Raw genomic sequence first — 19,095 nt, 5'->3', positions numbered from 1 at the left:
CTCTCTCTCTCTCTCTCTCTCTCTCTCTCTCTCTCTATCTCTTTTGCTATCTATCCCTATATCTATCTTCTCTCTCTCTCTCTCTCTCTCTCTCTCTCTCTCTCTCTCTCTCTCTCTCTCTCTCTCTCTCTCTCTCTCTCTCTCTCTCTCTCTCTCTCTCTCTCTCTCTCTCTCTCTCTCTCTCTCTCTCTCTCTCTCTCTCTCTCTCTCTCTCTCTCTCTCTCTCTCTCTCTCTCTCTCTCTCTCTCTCTCTCTCTCTCTCTCTCTCTCTCTCTCTCTCTCTCTCTCTCTCTCTCTCTCTCTCTCTCTCTCTCTCTCTCTCTCTCTCTCTCTCTCTCTCTCTCTCTCTCTCTCTCTCTCTCTCTCTCTCTCTCTCTCTCTCTCTCTCTCTCTCTCTCTCTCTCTCTCTCTCTCTCTCTCTCTCTCTCTCTCTCTCTCTCTCTCTCTCTCTCTCTCTCTCTCTCTCTCTCTCTCTCTCTCTCTCTCTCTCTCTCTCTCTCTCTCTCTCTCTCTCTCTCTCTCTCTCTCTCTCTCTCTCTCTCTCTCTCTCTCTCTCTCTCTCTCTCTCTCTCTCTCTCTCTCTCTCTCTCTCTCTCTCTCTCTCTCTCTCTCTCTCTCTCTCTCTCTCTCTCTCTCTCTCTCTCTCTCTCTCTCTCTCTCTCTCTCTCTCTCTCTCTCTCTCTCTCTCTCTCTCTCTCTCTCTCTCTCTCTCTCTCTCTCTCTCTCTCTCTCTCTCTCTCTCTCTCTCTCTCTCTCTCTCTCTCTCTCTCTCTCTCTCTCTCTCTCTTCCTTCCTTTTTTTCCTTTTATTTACATAGATACATGTCCTGGCCACGCCTACCCACGGGCCTGCCAAGTTTCTGGAGATAACGAGGAAATTATAGATAAGGCCAGAATTACTCACGAATATATTCTTCCTCCATGAATTAGCTCGCCAAATTCATTGCTTTGTCCAAGACAAAAACCAGGAAGTCCCGCCTCCTATTTATAGTCTCTGCAGATGTCACTGCATGACAATTATGACTTGGCTTTGTCCCAACTCTTCCGCTGCTGCGCACGCCGATCAAGCCTTCGTAATCTTGCGCCCTCCAAAACTGTTCTTGGGCGTTGCCAAATCAGAAGAAGGCCGGAGAATCAGGCCTTGCCGGCCCTCCTCCTCCCGTGAAAAGTGACTGCAAACATGAATAGAAAGAGAAGGTAATATGTATTAGAGCAGGGAAGACTCCCCCCCACAAATAGAAGCAGAAGCTAGCAACCAAAACAACTAGGAAAAGTATGCTAAAGATTGCAAGCAGTTTGTGTATTATTGTTATTTTCATAAACTAAGTATCTGTTTTTTAATTGAAAGCCTTAGGCCATTGTATAAAGGACAAACACCCTCTGTTTAAGTAAATAGTGAGAATAGGGATATATCTCAGCATATTTGGAGGGTGAAAGAGAATAAATAACTATGGCTGTTTTCATTGTTCAAATGCAATTTTCTTTGGTATTTATGACTCATTGGACATGCAGCAAATGCCATAATCTGTGGGAAAGTGATCCATATTGGGTAGTATTTTCTACTGCAATATAGTGTTTGTTTTATTATACAAGTATTTATAAATTGCCTTTTAGGACACCATCCTTACGAAACAAGCTATCAGAAATATATTGTGTGTTTTTATTTATTTTATTTTTTTATTTATTTATTTATTTATTTATTTTTTTATTTATTTATTTATTTATTTATTTATTTATTTATTTATTTATTTATTTATTTATTTATTTATTTATTTATTTATTTATTTATTTATTTATTTATTTATTTATTTATTTATTTATTTATTTATTTATTTATTTATTTATTTATTTATTTATTTATTTATTTATTTATTTATTTATTTATTTATTTATTTATTTATTTATTTATTTATTTATTTATTTATTTATTTATTTATTTATTTATTTATTTATTTATTTATTTATTTATTTATTTATTTATTTATTTATTTATTTATTTATTTATTTATTTATTTATTTATTTATTTATTTATTTATTTATTTATTTATTTATTTATTTATTTATTTATTTATTTATTTATTTATTTATTTATTTATTTATTTATTTATTTATTTATTTATTTATTTATTTATTTATTTATTTATTTATTTATTTATTTATTTATTTATTTATTTATTTATTTATTTATTTATTTATTTATTTATTTATTTATTTATTTATTTATTTATTTATTTATTTATTTATTTATTTATTTATTTATTTATTTATTTATTTATTTATTTATTTATTTATTTATTTATTTATTTATTTATTTATTTATTTATTTATTTATTTATTTATTTATTTATTTATTTATTTATTTATTTATTTATTTATTTATTTATTTATTTATTTATTTATTTATTTATTTATTTATTTATTTATTTATTTATTTATTTATTTATTTATTTATTTATTTATTTATTTATTTATTTATTTATTTATTTATTTATTTATTTATTTATTTATTTATTTATTTATTTATTTATTTATTTATTTATTTATTTATTTATTTATTTATTTATTTATTTATTTATTTATTTATTTATTTATTTATTTATTTATTTATTTATTTATTTATTTATTTATTTATTTATTTATTTATTTATTTATTTATTTATTTATTTATTTATTTATTTATTTATTTATTTATTTATTTATTTATTTATTTATTTATTTATTTATTTATTTATTTATTTATTTATTTATTTATTTATTTATTTATTTATTTATTTATTTATTTATTTATTTATTTATTTATTTATTTATTTATTTATTTATTTATTTATTTATTTATTTATTTATTTATTTATTTATTTATTTATTTATTTATTTATTTATTTATTTATTTATTTATTTATTTATTTATTTATTTATTTATTTATTTATTTATTTATTTATTTATTTATTTATTTATTTATTTATTTATTTATTTATTTATTTATTTATTTATTTATTTATTTATTTATTTATTTATTTATTTATTTATTTATTTATTTATTTATTTATTTATTTATTTATTTATTTATTTATTTATTTATTTATTTATTTATTTATTTATTTATTTATTTATTTATTTATTTATTTATTTATTTATTTATTTATTTATTTATTTATTTATTTATTTATTTATTTATTTATTTATTTATTTATTTATTTATTTATTTATTTATTTATTTATTTATTTATTTATTTATTTTTTTATTTATTTATTTATTTATTTATTTATTTATTTATTTATTTATTTATTTATTTATTTATTTATTTATTTATTTATGCCAGGGAGGAGAGGGCTCAAGAGAAGCAGGGCTTGCCAGGTCTTCTCCTCATTTTCTGAATCATCCGAGTCCAGGAGTCTGGGTCCAGGAACCTGGGTCACAACACTATCCTCACCGCAGGGCCCTTCCCCGGGCTGACGATCGGGATGCGGTCGGGCTGGGTTCTGCTCATGGAAGGCCTGCACCAGGTCAGGGCATGAACGCCGGAGGCATCTACCCAGGAGAAATCAGTCCCGTATCCCTTCCACGCGATCAAATATTGGAAACGACCCTTTAGCCAGCGAGAGTCTCAGACGCTGTGGACTTCAGATTCCTCCGATCCGTCCTCGGCGACAGTGACGGGTGCTGTTGGGCACCAAGGGGACTCGTGTGGCCTCAGGAACCAGAAGGGACCGTGAAAACGGGTGGATCCGCATGGATCGTGGCAGGGTCAGTCGGTAGGCTACCGGGTTGATGACTGCCTCGACAGGGAACGGGCCGATGAATCGGTGGTCCAACTTTACCGGGCGGTCGGACGGGAGGTGTTTGGTGGAGAGCCACACCGGTCTCCAACTGCCAGCGGGGCGTTGTTCGCCGGGAGCGGTCGGCGGACCGCTTGTAGTCCTCCTTGCCCGATTCAGCTGCTGACGTACCAACTGTTGGACCGCATGCAATTCCGTCAGGAAGGTCTGCGTTCGGGAACAGGAGAGTCCGTGGTGCCAGAGGGAAGAGCCGCGGATGGTACCCCACATTGGCAAAGAACGGGTCATCTGAGTAGAGGTGTGCTGAGAGTTGTTAAAAGCAAACTCCGCCAGGGACAGGTAGTCGGCCCAGTTGTCCTGTTGCTGGTTGATGAAGCAACGGAGATACTGTTCCAGTATACCGATGACCTTCTCTGTACCCCGCCGGTCTCCGGATGGTGCGATGACGACAGACATACCTGCACCTCCAACGCGCCATCAGGCTCTTCCAGAAGCGGGCTGTGAACTGAACTCATGGTCCGAAACCACCCTGTCCGGTAGACCATGGAGGCGGAAGATGTGCTGCAGAAAGAGACGGGCTTTTTGCGGCTGTGGGCAGTCCGCGGCATGGGATGAAGTGTGCCATCTTGGTGAGCATGTCCACCACCACCAGCACCGTGGTGAACCCAGAGGACGGCGGCAGGTCTGTCAGGAAATCCATAGAGATCGCCCCAGGGTCTGTCGGGTGTCGGCAAGGGCTGGAGGAGCCCGGAGGGGCCCCGTGGCGGTCTTGGCTTGCCGGCACGGTACGCAGGATGTCACGTAGGCATGTATATCATGCCGCACTGGGCCACCAAAAGGTCCGTGTCACCAGGTGGAGGGTCTTGAAGAACCCAAAATGTCCTGCTGCAGGGTTGTCGTGGCACTGGGTCATGACGAGGGCTCGGAGTGGTCCTGTGGGCACATATAATCGCCTCAAACTTGAGTAAGTCCTCCTCCAAGGTCCAAGGAGACGTGGGGCCCACCTCCGCCTCCTTTGCTGCGACCAGGCGTCCTGGCGCTGCGCCTCGCACCTGGGCCCGCAAGTCCACTGGCTCCCGTGCTGCGGCCAAGGCTTCTGCCGCAGCACTGTCCGTGGAGGAAGGGGTCCTTGGCGCAGAGGTACTCTGGCTTGGACAGGGCATCCGCCCTCCGGTTGTGACCGCTGGGAATGTAGGTCACGCGAAGTTGAACCGGGCAAAACAACGACCACCGGATCTGCCGCTGGTTCAACTTCCGAGCTGTGGTGAGGTGCTCGAGATTCCGATGGTCCGCTCGACCTCCACCTGATGTCGGGCCCTCCAGATGGTGTCGCCAAGCCTCGAATGCAGCCTTGATAGCCAGCAACTCTTTTCCCAGATAGTGTAGTTGCGCCGGAAGGGTTGAGTTTCCGGGAGTAGTAAGCGCAGGGAAAAGTGTGCCACCATTCGCCGGAGCCTGTAGCAGCACCGCTCCCAGAGCCACATTGACGCGTCTGCTTCCACCACAAAAGGCCGGAGCGGGTCGGGATGCCTCAGGACGGGTTCCGTGACGAAGGCTTTCTTGAGGGCTGTGAATGCTTCTTGCTGCGGGGACCCCACCGAATGCAACCTTCTTCCTGAGGAGCTGGGTAAGTGGAGCTGTCAGTGTGGCGAAGCCCGGATGAAGGTCCGGTAGTAGTTGGCGGCCAGCAGGCGCTGAACATCCTTCACCCGACGAGGGCTTCCCAGCTACACAAAGCTTCTACTTTACATGGGTCCATGGCTATGCCCTCGGGCGAGATGATATGCCCGAGGAATTCTATGGAAGTCCGGAAGAAGACGATTTCTCCAGCTTCGCATTGAGTTGTTGCTCCCGCAAGCGTTGCAGAACCAGACTGACGTGTCGAAGGTGGCTTTCCTGGACCGGGAGTAAATCAGGATGTCGCCGAGGTAGATAACCACGAACCGATCCAACATGTCTCGAACACGCTGCTCATGAAGTGCTGAAAACGGCGGGAGCATTGGTCAACCCAAATGGCATGACAGTGTATTCGTAGTGTCCGTATCGGGTGCCGAATGCCGCCTTCCATTCGCCTCCTTCTCGCATCCGCACCAGGTTGTAGGCCCCGGAGATCGAGCTTGGTGAAGATCGTGGCCTCCCGCAACCTTTCCAGTAGCTCCGGATGAGCGGCAGGGGTAGCGATTCCGCACCGTAATGGCGTTAGCCGGCGGTAATCACAGCATAGGCGCAAGTCCCCTGTCTTCTTCTTCACAAAGAGGACCGGGGCCGAGAGGGACTTTGAAGGCCGGATGAACCCTCGGGCCAGGTTTTTGTCCAGGAAGTCCCTGAGGGCGCCAACTCGGCCCGACATGGAATACAGGCGTCCCACAGGCAGTGGTGCGTTGGGCAGAAGGTCCACGGGCAATCGAGGGCCGGCGCGGGTAGTCGGTCCGCCTCCTTCTCGCTGAACACGCCGGGCGAAGTCCGCCAGCTCAGGAGGCAAGGTGATGGCAGCGGTGGGGACGTTCTGGCCGGCACAGGTGTGGCGGATGTGATCGACGCACTGCAGACTCGGAAAGAGATGGCGTTCGCGACCAGGCCACCTGAGGATCGTGGGTCCGCCAGGCCAACCCAAGGACCAAGGGAAAATGAAGGTCCGGTAGTAGTTGGCGGCCCAGCAGGCGCTGAACATCCTTCACCCGACGAGGGCTTCCCAGCTACACAAAGCTTCTACTTTACATGGGTCCATGGCTATGCCCTCGGGCGAGATGATATGCCCGAGGAATTCTATGGAAGTCCGGAAGAAGACGATTTCTCCAGCTTCGATTGAGTTGTTGCTCCCGCAAGCGTTGCAGAACCAGACTGACGTGTCGAAGGTGGCTTTCCTGGACCGGGAGTAAATCAGGATGTCGCCGAGGTAGATAACCACGAACCGATCCAACATGTCTCGAACACGCTGCTCATGAAGTGCTGAAAACGGCGGGAGCATTGGTCAACCCAAATGGCATGACAGTGTATTCGTAGTGTCCGTATCGGGTGCCGAATGCCGCCTTCCATTCGCCTCCTTCTCGCATCCGCACCAGGTTGTAGGCCCCGGAGATCGAGCTTGGTGAAGATCGTGGCCTCCGCAACCTTTCCAGTAGCTCCGGATGAGCGGCAGGGGTAGCGATTCCGCACCGTAATGGCGTAGCCGGCGGTAATCACAGCATAGGCGCAAGTCCCCTGTCTTCTTCTTCACAAAGAGGACCGGGGCCGAGAGGGACTTTGAAGGCCGGATGAACCTCGGGCCAGGTTTTTGTCCAGGAAGTCCCTGAGGGCGCCAACTCGGCCCGACATGGAATACAGGCGTCCCACAGGCAGTGGTGCGTTGGGCAGAAGGTCCACGGGCAATCGAGGGGCCGGCGCGGGTAGTCGGTCCGCCTCCTTCTCGCTGAACACGCCGGGCGAAGTCCGCCAGCTCAGGAGGCAAGGTGATGGCAGCGGTGGGGACGTTCTGGCCGGCACAGGTGTGGCGGATGTGATCGACGCACTGCAGACTCGGGAAAGAGATGGCGTTCGCGACCAGGCCACCTGAGGATCGTGGGTCCGCCAGGCCAACCCAAGGACCAAGGGAAAATGAAGGTCCGCCGTGACATAAAACTGGATCGCCTCCTCATGGTCCCCAATAGCCAGGCGCAAAGGCTGGGTGGCGAATTTAATGGGGCCGGACACCAGTTCTCGCCCATCAATTGTCTCTACCCGCATCGGAGGGTCCACCGGAACCACGGGGACCGCAAACTGGGTCACAAAGGCCTGGTCCATAAAGTTTGTTGTGGCCCCTGAGTCCACCAGCGCATGCGCCTGGAGCCCGTCCGACTGGTTCCCCAACCATATCCGTGTGTCCAGAATCAGATGCCGAGGGGGCCCAGAGTCTACTTCCGCAACGTCCAGTGGGGGCTTAGTACGTGCCCGACCTAGGGTTTCCCGAGGTCGGGCCTGCCCGCTTCCGATTGGTCACGCTGTGATTCGGGACCGGCGCGTGCCCCACTTTCTGGGGCAAGAAGCGGCGGCGGGCTCCCACAGTACAGGCACAATCCCCTTGGCGCCCGGTTCCGCCTCCTGGGCTGTTAGGCGAGGTCTGGCCGCCCCAACTCCATGGGCTCTTCCGCAGCGGTTACAAAACGTGGGCGACCCTGGGTGCTGGTGGTGCAGGAAGTGGGGTGCAGATGTCGACGGAGGGTCCCGGGGTGCGACGGGACGGTCGCCGTTGCAGACGGGCATCGAGGCGGAGACAAAGGGCACCAAGTTGTCGAGGGTCCGCGCGCCCACGCGGGCCAGCTCGTCTTGCAATTCCTCTGAGAGTCCCTCCTGAACGCTGGCCCACCAGCGCTGCATCATTCCAGTCAGAGTCCTGGCACAAAAGACGAAATTCGCGATGTACTCCTGCAGGGGCGTTTCCTTGACGGAGTTCCTTAAGGCGCCTGGTTGCCGCCAGCATTCGAACGGGTCCTCATACATGGTGCGAGGTGCTGCCAAAACGCTGTTGGTCCGCCAGCAGGGGCTGTCCTGGAGCAAGAGGGCGTGGCCCATCGAGCAGCCGAGCCGGAAAGAAGGTTAATCACGAAGGCCACCTTAGCCCGGTCGCCTGGGAAATCCTCTGGCCTCATAGCCATGTAGAGCTGGCACTGTCCCAAGAAGGTCGGGAACATCTCAGGCTGCCCAGAAAACTTATCCGCACGGTTATCGGGCACTTGCGACGAGGAGGAGGAGGAGGGAGGATGGGGGCTGCAGGCACATTCCTGGCAGCAAGTTGGCCTGCCAAGTGAGCCACTTGCTGCTGGAGCTGTTGATTAGCCGCTTGTAGCTGCTCTAACTGCTGCTGTACCTGCTGCTGATCCATCTTTGGTGGAAGATGTTTTAGTCAGGTCTTGGACAAAATGTTCTGTTTCCTTCCCCAATACTCCCAGCAAAGAGTCCGTCAGAGGCCTTCCTTTTTCCTTTTATTTACATAGATACATGTCCTGGCCACGCCTACCCACGGGCCTGCCAAGTTTCTGGAGATAACGAGGAAATTATAGATAAGGCCAGAATTACTCACGAATATATTCTTCCCTCCATGAAATAGTTAGCTCGCGCCAAATTCATTGCTTTGTCCAAGACAAAAAACCAGGAAGTCCCGCCTCCTATTTATAGTCTCTGCAGATGTCACTGCATGACAATTATGACTTGGCTTTGTCCCAACTCTTCCGCTGCTGCGCACGTCGATCAAGTCTTCGGAATCTTGCGTCCCTCCAAAACTGTTCTTGGGGCGTTGCCAAATCAGAAGAAGGCCGGGAGAATCAGGCCTTGCCGGCCCCTCCTCCTCCCTTTGAGTGGGTGCCAGGGAGGGAGAGGGCTCAAGAGAAACAGGGCTTGCCAGGTCTTCTCCCTCATTTTCTGAATCATCCGAGTCCAGGAGTCTGGGTCCAGGAACCTGGGTCACAACAGTACTTGAATAATAGGAGTAGGTGAATAACAACTCATTTATTTCACAAGGAGCAGCACTCGGTAATCCTCACCAACTTTATTCAAATCCTAACTTCTGTAGTATAAACCCAGTAAAAACATGTGCCCACACAACAGGGAGCTAGGATATTTCTCTGCCCTCTATCCCCAAGAAACTGAGCAGTATCATGAATCAGAATTTGCTTTCTACTGCTGTTCCTGGAAAAGTGTCTTTCATATGGCTTCCGCTTGTTGATGCATTTCTTACGTAACTGTAGCAGTTAAGGTGGTTTTTCAGATATGTTTACTTATTCATTTGAGAGAGAGAGAGAGAGAGAGAGAGAGAGAGAGAGAGAGAGAGAGAGAGAGAGAGAGAGAGAGAGAGAGAGAGAGAGAGAGAGAGAGAGAGAGAGAGAGAGAGAGAGAGAGAGAGAGAGAGAGAGAGAGAGAGAGAGAGAGAGAGAGAGAGAGAGAGAGAGAGAGAGAGAGAGAGAGAGAGAGAGAGAGAGAGAGAGAGAGAGAGAGAGAGAGAGAGAGAGAGAGAGAGAGAGAGAGAGAGAGAGAGAGAGAGAGAGAGAGAGAGAGAGAGAGAGAGAGAGAGAGAGAGAGAGAGAGAGAGAGAGAGAGAGAGAGAGAGAGAGAGAGAGAGAGAGAGAGAGAGAGAGAGAGAGAGAGAGAGAGAGAGAGAGAGAGAGAGAGAGAGAGAGAGAGAGAGAGAGAGAGAGAGAGAGAGAGAGAGAGAGAGAGAGAGAGAGAGAGAGAGAGAGAGAGAGAGAGAGAGAGAGAGAGAGAGAGAGAGAGAGAGAGAGAGAGAGAGAGAGAGAGAGAGAGAGAGAGAGAGAGAGAGAGAGAGAGAGAGAGAGAGAGAGAGAGAGAGAGAGAGAGAGAGAGAGAGAGAGAGAGAGAGAGAGAGAGAGAGAGAGAGAGAGAGAGAGAGAGAGAGAGAGAGAGAGAGAGAGAGAGAGAGAGAGAGAGAGAGAGAGAGAGAGAGAGAGAGAGAGAGAGAGAGAGAGAGAGAGAGAGAGAGAGAGAGAGAGAGAGAGAGAGAGAGAGAGAGAGAGAGAGAGAGAGAGAGAGAGAGAGAGAGAGAGAGAGAGAGAGAGAGAGAGAGAGAGAGAGAGAGAGAGAGAGAGAGAGAGAGAGAGAGAGAGAGAGAGAGAGAGAGAGAGAGAGAGAGAGAGAGAGAGAGAGAGAGAGAGAGAGAGAGAGAGAGAGAGAGAGAGAGAGAGAGAGAGAGAGAGAGAGAGAGAGAGAGAGAGAGAGAGAGAGAGAGAGAGAGAGAGAGAGAGAGAGAGAGAGAGAGAGAGAGAGAGAGAGAGAGAGAGAGAGAGAGAGAGAGAGAGAGAGAGAGAGAGAGAGAGAGAGAGAGAGAGAGAGAGAGAGAGAGAGAGAGAGAGAGAGAGAGAGAGAGAGAGAGAGAGAGAGAGAGAGAGAGAGAGAGAGAGAGAGAGAGAGAGAGAGAGAGAGAGAGAGAGAGAGAGAGAGAGAGAGAGAGAGAGAGAGAGAGAGAGAGAGAGAGAGAGAGAGAGAGAGAGAGAGAGAGAGAGAGAGAGAGAGAGAGAGAGAGAGAGAGAGAGAGAGAGAGAGAGAGAGAGAGAGAGAGAGAGAGAGAGAGAGAGAGAGAGAGAGAGAGAGAGAGAGAGAGAGAGAGAGAGAGAGAGAGAGAGAGAGAGAGAGAGAGAGAGAGAGAGAGAGAGAGAGAGAGAGAGAGAGAGAGAGAGAGAGAGAGAGAGAGAGAGAGAGAGAGAGAGAGAGAGAGAGAGAGAGAGAGAGAGAGAGAGAGAGAGAGAGAGAGAGAGAGAGAGAGAGAGAGAGAGAGAGAGAGAGAGAGAGAGAGAGAGAGAGAGAGAGAGAGAGAGAGAGAGAGAGAGAGAGAGAGAGAGAGAGAGAGAGAGAGAGAGAGAGAGAGAGAGAGAGAGAGAGAGAGAGAGAGAGAGAGAGAGAGAGAGAGAGAGAGAGAGAGAGAGAGAGAGAGAGAGAGAGAGAGAGAGAGAGAGAGAGAGAGAGAGAGAGAGAGAGAGAGAGAGAGAGAGAGAGAGAGAGAGAGAGAGAGAGAGAGAGAGAGAGAGAGAGAGAGAGAGAGAGAGAGAGAGAGAGAGAGAGAGAGAGAGAGAGAGAGAGAGAGAGAGAGAGAGAGAGAGAGAGAGAGAGAGAGAGAGAGAGAGAGAGAGAGAGAGAGAGAGAGAGAGAGAGAGAGAGAGAGAGAGAGAGAGAGAGAGAGAGAGAGAGAGAGAGAGAGAGAGAGAGAGAGAGAGAGAGAGAGAGAGAGAGAGAGAGAGAGAGAGAGAGAGAGAGAGAGAGAGAGAGAGAGAGAATATATGGGATGTGGTGGCTCAGTAGTTATTGTCGATCGAAAGGTCGGCAGTTCAACGGTTCGAATCCCAAGTGCTGCATAACGGGGTGAGCTCCCGTTACTTGTCCCTGCCAACCTAGCAGTTCCAAAGCACGTAAAAATGCAAGTAAAAAAATAGGGACCACCTTTGGTGGGAAGGTAACAGCTTTCCGTGTGCCTTTGGCATTTAATCATGCTGGCCACATGACCATGGAGATGTCTTCGGACAGTGCTGGCTTTTCGGCTTTGAAACGGAGATGAGCACTGCCCCTAGAGTCGGGAACGACTAGCATATATGTGTGTGTGTGTGTGTGTGTGTGTGTGTGTGTGTGTGTGTGTGTGTGTGTGTGTGTGTGTGGTGTGTGTGTGTGTGTGTGTGTGTGTGTGTGTGTGTGTGTGTGTGTGTGTGTGTGTGTGTGTGTGTGTGTGTGTGTGTGTGTGTGTGTGTGTGTGTGTGTGTGTGTGTGTGTGTGTGTGTGTGTGTGTGTGTGTGTGTGTGTGTGTGTGTGTGTGTGTGTGTGTGTGTGTGTGTGTGTGTGTGTGTGTGTGTGTGTGTGTGTGTGTGTGTGTGTGTGTGTGTGTGTGTGTGTGTGTGTGTGTGTGTGTGTGTGTGTGTGTGTGTGTGTGTGTGTGTGTGTGTGTGTGTGTGTGTGTGTGTGTGTGTGTGTGTGTGTGTGTGTGTGTGTGTGTGTGTGTGTGTGTGTGTGTGTGTGTGTGTGTGTGTGTGTGTGTGTGTGTGTGTGTGTGTGTGTGTGTGTGTGTGTGTGTGTGTGTGTGTGTGTGTGTGTGTGTGTGTGTGTGTGTGTGTGTGTGTGTGTGTGTGTGTGTGTGTGTGTGTGTGTGTGTGTGTGTGTGTGTGTGTGTGTGTGTGTGTGTGTGTGTGTGTGTGTGTGTGTGTGTGTGTGTGTGTGTGTGTGTGTGTGTGTGTGTGTGTGTGTGTGTGTGTGTGTGTGTGTGTGTGTGTGTGTGTGTGTGTGTGTGTGTGTGTGTGTGTGTGTGTGTGTGTGTGTGTGTGTGTGTGTGTGTGTGTGTGTGTGTGTGTGTGTGTGTGTGTGTGTGTGTGTGTGTGTGTGTGTGTGTGTGTGTGTGTGTGTGTGTGTGTGTGTGTGTGTGTGTGTGTGTGTGTGTGTGTGTGTGTGTGTGTGTGTGTGTGTGTGTGTGTGTGTGTGTGTGTGTGTGTGTGTGTGTGTGTGTGTGTGTGTGTGTGTGTGTGTGTGTGTGTGTGTGTGTGTGTGTGTGTGTGTGTGTGTGTGTGTGTGTGTGTGTGTGTGTGTGTGTGTGTGTGTGTGTGTGTGTGTGTGTGTGTGTGTGTGTGTGTGTGTGTGTGTGTGTGTGTGTGTGTGTGTGTGTGTGTGTGTGTGTGTGTGTGTGTGTGTGTGTGTGTGTGTGTGTGTGTGTGTGTGTGTGTGTGTGTGTGTGTGTGTGTGTGTGTGTGTGTGTGTGTGTGTGTGTGTGTGTGTGTGTGTGTGTGTGTGTGTGTGTGTGTGTGTGTGTGTGTGTGTGTGTGTGTGTGTGTGTGTGTGTGTGTGTGTGTGTGTGTGTGTGTGTGTGTGTGTGTGTGTGTGTGTGTGTGTGTGTGTGTGTGTGTGTGTGTGTGTGTGTGTGTGTGTGTGTGTGTGTGTGTGTGTGTGTGTGTGTGTGTGTGTGTGTGTGTGTGTGTGTGTGTGTGTGTGTGTGTGTGTGTGTGTGTGTGTGTGTGTGTGTGTGTGTGTGTGTGTGTGTGTGTGTGTGTGTGTGTGTGTGTGTGTGTGTGTGTGTGTGTGTGTGTGTGTGTGTGTGTGTGTGTGTGTGTGTGTGTGTGTGTGTGTGTGTGTGTGTGTGTGTGTGTGTGTGTGTGTGTGTGTGTGTGTGTGTGTGTGTGTGTGTGTGTGTGTGTGTGTGTGTGTGTGTGTGTGTGTGTGTGTGTGTGTGTGTGTGTGTGTGTGTGTGTGTGTGTGTGTGTGTGTGTGTGTGTGTGTGTGTGTGTGTGTGTGTGTGTGTGTGTGTGTGTGTGTGTGTGTGTGTGTGTGTGTGTGTGTGTGTGTGTGTGTGTGTGTGTGTGTGTGTGTGTGTGTGTGTGTGTGTGTGTGTGTGTGTGTGTGTGTGTGTGTGTGTGTGTGTGTGTGTGTGTGTGTGTGTGGAAATCAGCTGGGCCACATGAAATAGCTGGGCCAGAAAGAAGGAAGGAAGGAAGGAAGGAAGGAAGAAAGGAAGGAAGGAAGGAAGGAAGGAAGGAAGGAAGGAAGGAAGGAAAGAAGGAAGGAAAGAAGGAAGAAAGGAAGGAAGGAAGGAAGGAAGGAAGGAAGGAAGGAAGGAAAGAAGGAAGAAAGGAAGGAAGGAAGGAAGGAAGGAAGGAAGGAAAGAAGGAAGGAAGGAAGGAAGGAAGGAAGGAAGGAAGGAAGGAAGGAAGGAAGGAAGGAAGGAAGGAAGGAAGGAAGGAAGGAAGGAAAGAAGGAAGGAAGGAAGGAAGGAAGGAAGGAAGGAAGGAAGGAAGGAAGGAAGGAAGGAAGGAAGGAAGGAAGGAAGGAAGGAAGGAAGGAAGGAAGGAAGGAAGGAAGGAAGGAAGGAAGGAAGGAAGGAAGGAAGGAAGGAAGGAAGGAAGGAAGGAAGGAAGGAAGGAAGGAAGGAAGGAAGGAAGGAAGGAAGGAAGGAAGGAAGGAAGGAAGGAAGGAAGGAAGGAAGGAAGGAAGGAAGGAAGGAAGGAAGGAAGGAAGGAAGGAAGGAAGGAAGGAAGGAAGGAAGGAAGGAAGGAAGGAAGGAAGGAAGGAAGGAAGGAAGGAAGGAAGGAAGGAAGGAAGGAAGGAAGGAAGGAAGGAAGGAAGGAAGGAAGGAAGGAAGGAAGGAAGGAAGGAAGGAAGGAAGGAAGGAAGGAAGGAAGGAAGGAAGGAAGGAAGGAAGGAAGGAAGGAAGGAAGGAAGGAAGGAAGGAAGGAAGGAAGGAAGGAAGGAAGGAAGGAAGGAAGGAAGGAAGGAAGGAAGGAAGGAAGGAAGGAAGGAAGGAAGGAAGGAAGGAAGGAAGGAAGGAAGGAAGGAAGGAAGGAAGGAAGGAAGGAAGGAAGGAAGGAAGGAAGGAAGGAAGGAAGGAAGGAAGGAAGGAAGGAAGGAAGGAAGGAAGGAAGGAAGGAAGGAAGGAAGGAAGGAAGGAAGGAAGGAAGGAAGGAAGGAAGGAAGGAAGGAAGGAAGGAAGGAAGGAAGGAAGGAAGGAAGGAAGGAAGGAAGGAAGGAAGGAAGGAAGGAAGGAAGGAAGGAAGGAAGGAAGGAAGGAAGGAAGGAAGGAAGGAAGGAAGGAAGGAAGGAAGGAAGGAAGGAAGGAAGGAAGGAAGGAAGGAAGGAAGGAAGGAAGGAAGGAAGGAAGGAAGGAAGGAAGGAAGGAAGGAAGGAAGGAAGGAAGGAAGGAAGGAAGGAAGGAAGGAAGGAAGGAAGGAAGGAAGGAAGGAAGGAAGGAAGGAAGGAAGGAAGGAAGGAAGGAAGGAAGGAAGGAAGGAAGGAAGGAAGGAAGGAAGGAAGGAAGGAAGGAAGGAAGGAAGGAAGGAAGGAAGGAAGGAAGGAAGGAAGGAAGGAAGGAAGGAAGGAAGGAAGGAAGGAAGGAAGGAAGGAAGGAAGGAAGGAAGGAAGGAAGGAAGGAAGGAAGGAAGGAAGGAAGGAAGGAAGGAAGGAAGGAAGGAAGGAAGGAAGGAAGGAAGGAAGGAAGGAAGGAAGGAAGGAAGGAAGGAAGGAAGGAAGGAAGGAAGGAAGGAAGGAAGGAAGGAAGGAAGGAAGGAAGGAAGGAAGGAAGGAAGGAAGGAAGGAAGGAAGGAAGGAAGGAAGGAAGGAAGGAAGGAAGGAAGGAAGGAAGGAAGGAAGGAAGGAAGGAAGGAAGGAAGGAAGGAAGGAAGGAAGGAAGGAAGGAAGGAAGGAAGGAAGGAAGGAAGGAAGGAAGGAAGGAAGGAAGGAAGGAAGGAAGGAAGGAAGGAAGGAAGGAAGGAAGGAAGGAAGGAAGGAAGGAAGGAAGGAAGGAAGGAAGGAAGGAAGGAAGGAAGGAAGGAAGGAAGGAAGGAAGGAAGGAAGGAAGGAAGGAAGGAAGGAAGGAAGGAAGGAAGGAAGGAAGGAAGGAAGGAAGGAAGGAAGGAAGGAAGGAAGGAAGGAAGGAAGGAAGGAAGGAAGGAAGGAAGGAAGGAAGGAAGGAAGGAAGGAAGGAAGGAAGGAAGGAAGGAAGGAAGGAAGGAAGGAAGGAAGGAAGGAAGGAAGGAAGGAAGGAAGGAAGGAAGGAAGGAAGGAAGGAAGGAAGGAAGGAAGGAAGGAAGGAAGGAAGGAAGGAAGGAAGGAAGGAAGGAAGGAAGGAAGGAAGGAAGGAAGGAAGGAAGGATGGAAGGAAGGAAGGAAGGAAGGAAGGAAGGAAGGAAGGAAGGAAGGAAGGAAGGAAGGAAGGAAGGAAGGAAGGAAGGAAGGAAGGATTAATGGATATCTAGATACTTAACTGCTTAGTTGTGCAGTGATCATTGTTCACAACAGAATTGCCTGAAGAGATAAAAAAAAAGCAGGGTCCTATGATTCTAGATTCAAATGTGATTTGGGCTTAAATAATTATGAGATGAATAGAGCTAGGTAATCATAATTTGGTATATTTGGTATAAAATCATCCTTCCTGAATTTTCACACATGTATAAATTGTACAAATATCTCAGGTCCAAAGTATATAGTTGTCAGCTTTCCAGGAAATGGTATTGCACTGATCTGTGGATAAATCTGTAGGTCTATTGGCAGGTGTTTTCATTAGCTTCCCCTCTAACAGTTACTAAACAACTGTTAAACAGTTGTCCATTATTACGTGTAAAAGGCTTTCTTTCCTGGCATAAGTGCAAAACCCAACAGTTCACTGGCATCATGAAATGGGCACAAATAATTTGTGAAAAGGGGGAGGATTAAGTGCCCAAAGTACACTAGATAGCCTAAATAAAGACTTTCCATAGCTATTTCCCTGTTTCCACTTAATTTTAACACAACCAATTCTTGAAAATAACAAACTCATTCTTTTCTCTTTCTTTTCTTTTCTTTTCTTTTCTTTTCTTTTCTTTTCTTTTCTTTTCTTTTCTTTTCTTTTCTTTTCTTTTCTTTTCTTTTCTTTTCTTTTCTTTTCTTTTCTTTTCTTTTCTTTTCTTTTCTTTTCTTTTCTTTTCTTTTCTTTTCTTTTCTTTTCTTTTCTTTTCTTTTCTTTTCTTTTCTTTTCTTTTCTTTTCTTTTCTTTTCTTTTCTTTTCTTTTCTTTTCTTTTCTTTTCTTTTCTTTTCTTTTCTTTTCTTTTCTTTTCTTTTCTTTTCTTTTCTTTTCTTTTCTTTTCTTTTCTTTTCTTTTCTTTTCTTTTCTTTTCTTTTCTTTTCTTTTCTTTTCTTTTCTTTTCTTTTCTTTTCTTTTCTTTTCTTTTCTTTTCTTTTCTTTTCTTTTCTTTTCTTTTCTTTTCTTTTCTTTTCTTTTCTTTTCTTTTCTTTTCTTTTCTTTTCTTTTCTTTTCTTTTCTTTTCTTTTCTTTTCTTTTCTTTTCTTTTCTTTTCTTTTCTTTTCTTTTCTTTTCTTTTCTTTTCTTTTCTTTTCTTTTCTTTTCTTTTCTTTTCTTTTCTTTTCTTTTCTTTTCTTTTCTTTTCTTTTCTTTTCTTTTCTTTTCTTTTCTTTTCTTTTCTTTTCTTTTCTTTTCTTTTCTTTTCTTTTCTTTTCTTTTCTTTTCTTTTCTTTTCTTTTCTTTTCTTTTCTTTTCTTTTCTTTTCTTTTCTTTTCTTTTCTTTTCTTTTCTTTTCTTTTCTTTTCTTTTCTTTTCTTTTCTTTTCTTTTCTTTTCTTTTCTTTTCTTTTCTTTTCTTTTCTTTTCTTTTCTTTTCTTTTCTTTTCTTTTCTTTTCTTTTCTTTTCTTTTCTTTTCTTTTCTTTTCTTTTCTTTTCTTTTCTTTTCTTTTCTTTTCTTTTCTTTTCTTTTCTTTTCTTTTCTTTTCTTTTCTTTTCTTTTCTTTTCTTTTCTTTTCTTTTCTTTTCTTTTCTTTTCTTTTCTTTTCTTTTCTTTTCTTTTCTTTTCTTTTCTTTTCTTTTCTTTTCTTTTCTTTTCTTTTCTTTTCTTTTCTTTTCTTTTCTTTTCTTTTCTTTTCTTTTCTTTTCTTTTCTTTTCTTTTCTTTTCTTTTCTTTTCTTTTCTTTTCTTTTCTTTTCTTTTCTTTTCTTTTCTTTTCTTTTCTTTTCTTTTCTTTTCTTTTCTTTTCTTTTCTTTTCTTTTCTTTTCTTTTCTTTTCTTTTCTTTTCTTTTCTTTTCTTTTCTTTTCTTTTCTTTTCTTTTCTTTTCTTTTCTTTTCTTTTCTTTTCTTTTCTTTTCTTTTCTTTTCTTTTCTTTTCTTTTCTTTTCTTTTCTTTTCTTTTCTTTTCTTTTCTTTTCTTTTCTTTTCTTTTCTTTTCTTTTCTTTTCTTTTCTTTTCTTTTCTTTTCTTTTCTTTTCTTTTCTTTTCTTTTCTTTTCTTTTCTTTTCTTTTCTTTTCTTTTCTTTTCTTTTCTTTTCTTTTCTTTTCTTTTCTTTTCTTTTCTTTTCTTTTCTTTTCTTTTCTTTTCTTTTCTTTTCTTTTCTTTTCTTTTCTTTTCTTTTCTTTTCTTTTCTTTTCTTTTCTTTTCTTTTCTTTTCTTTTCTTTTCTTTTCTTTTCTTTTCTTTTCTTTTCTTTTCTTTTCTTTTCTTTTCTTTTCTTTTCTTTTCTTTTCTTTTCTTTTCTTTTCTTTTCTTTTCTTTTCTTTTCTTTTCTTTTCTTTTCTTTTCTTTTCTTTTCTTTTCTTTTCTTTCTTTCTTTCTAGGAATCTCAATGTGGCAGCTCATTACTATGTAGAAAAGGGAAGAGAAGGGGAGAGAAATGTTAAGGTGTTCTCCCCATGAACCAGTGCCAACATCTTACTTCTAGGGTGACATAGAAAGAAAAGAAAAGGCAGCAAAGCAGAGGTCTCAAGCAATCACTCTTCCTAATAATCAGGGCAACACCATTCAGCCACGAGTTGGAACAGATGCTGTAGAGCCAGGGTAGTTGTAATGTATCTTTAAAAGTTTTGGCGGGAAAATAGCACGTTGCTGATTGGTTGAAGCCTCCGGCTAAACTGTATATAAAGAGAGGTTTTTCCCAGCACTGGCTGCTGGGTTCACCATATAGTAAAGAGCTGTTGTCACTATCCTGGTCTCCTGCCTCGTTATTGCCCGAATCTAACACTGGCGACGAAGGTGGGATATCGAGGCTAAGAGCGCCAGGAAAAGACCTGAACTCACCAGGAAGACGCGAACCCAGCAAACAAGGGGCGGAAAGCAGCGATGTCCGGCTACACACCGCCAGCGCCATTCGACCCAGCTAAGGAAAATGGGGTCATACATGGCTCGTTTGAGTGTTTCCTCGAGCAACGAACTTCAAGGAGTTTCAGACAACAGGAAACGAGCGTATTTCCTGAGCCACTGCGGTCCAGAAGTCTTCGACACTGCAGAATCCTGGAGCCAACGCCGTACAGTCGGTGCCGTGGCAAACTCTGCAGACTCTCTTGAAAGCCCATTATGCACCAACGCCCGTCCAAGTACGTGCAACGGTTTGA

This window comes from Ahaetulla prasina, chromosome 3 (genome assembly GCF_028640845.1).
Source record: "Ahaetulla prasina isolate Xishuangbanna chromosome 3, ASM2864084v1, whole genome shotgun sequence".
NCBI classification, from domain to species: Eukaryota; Metazoa; Chordata; class Lepidosauria; order Squamata; family Colubridae; genus Ahaetulla; species Ahaetulla prasina.
The sequence above is the reverse complement of the archived record's forward strand: the minus strand, read 5'-3'. Positions refer to the sequence as shown.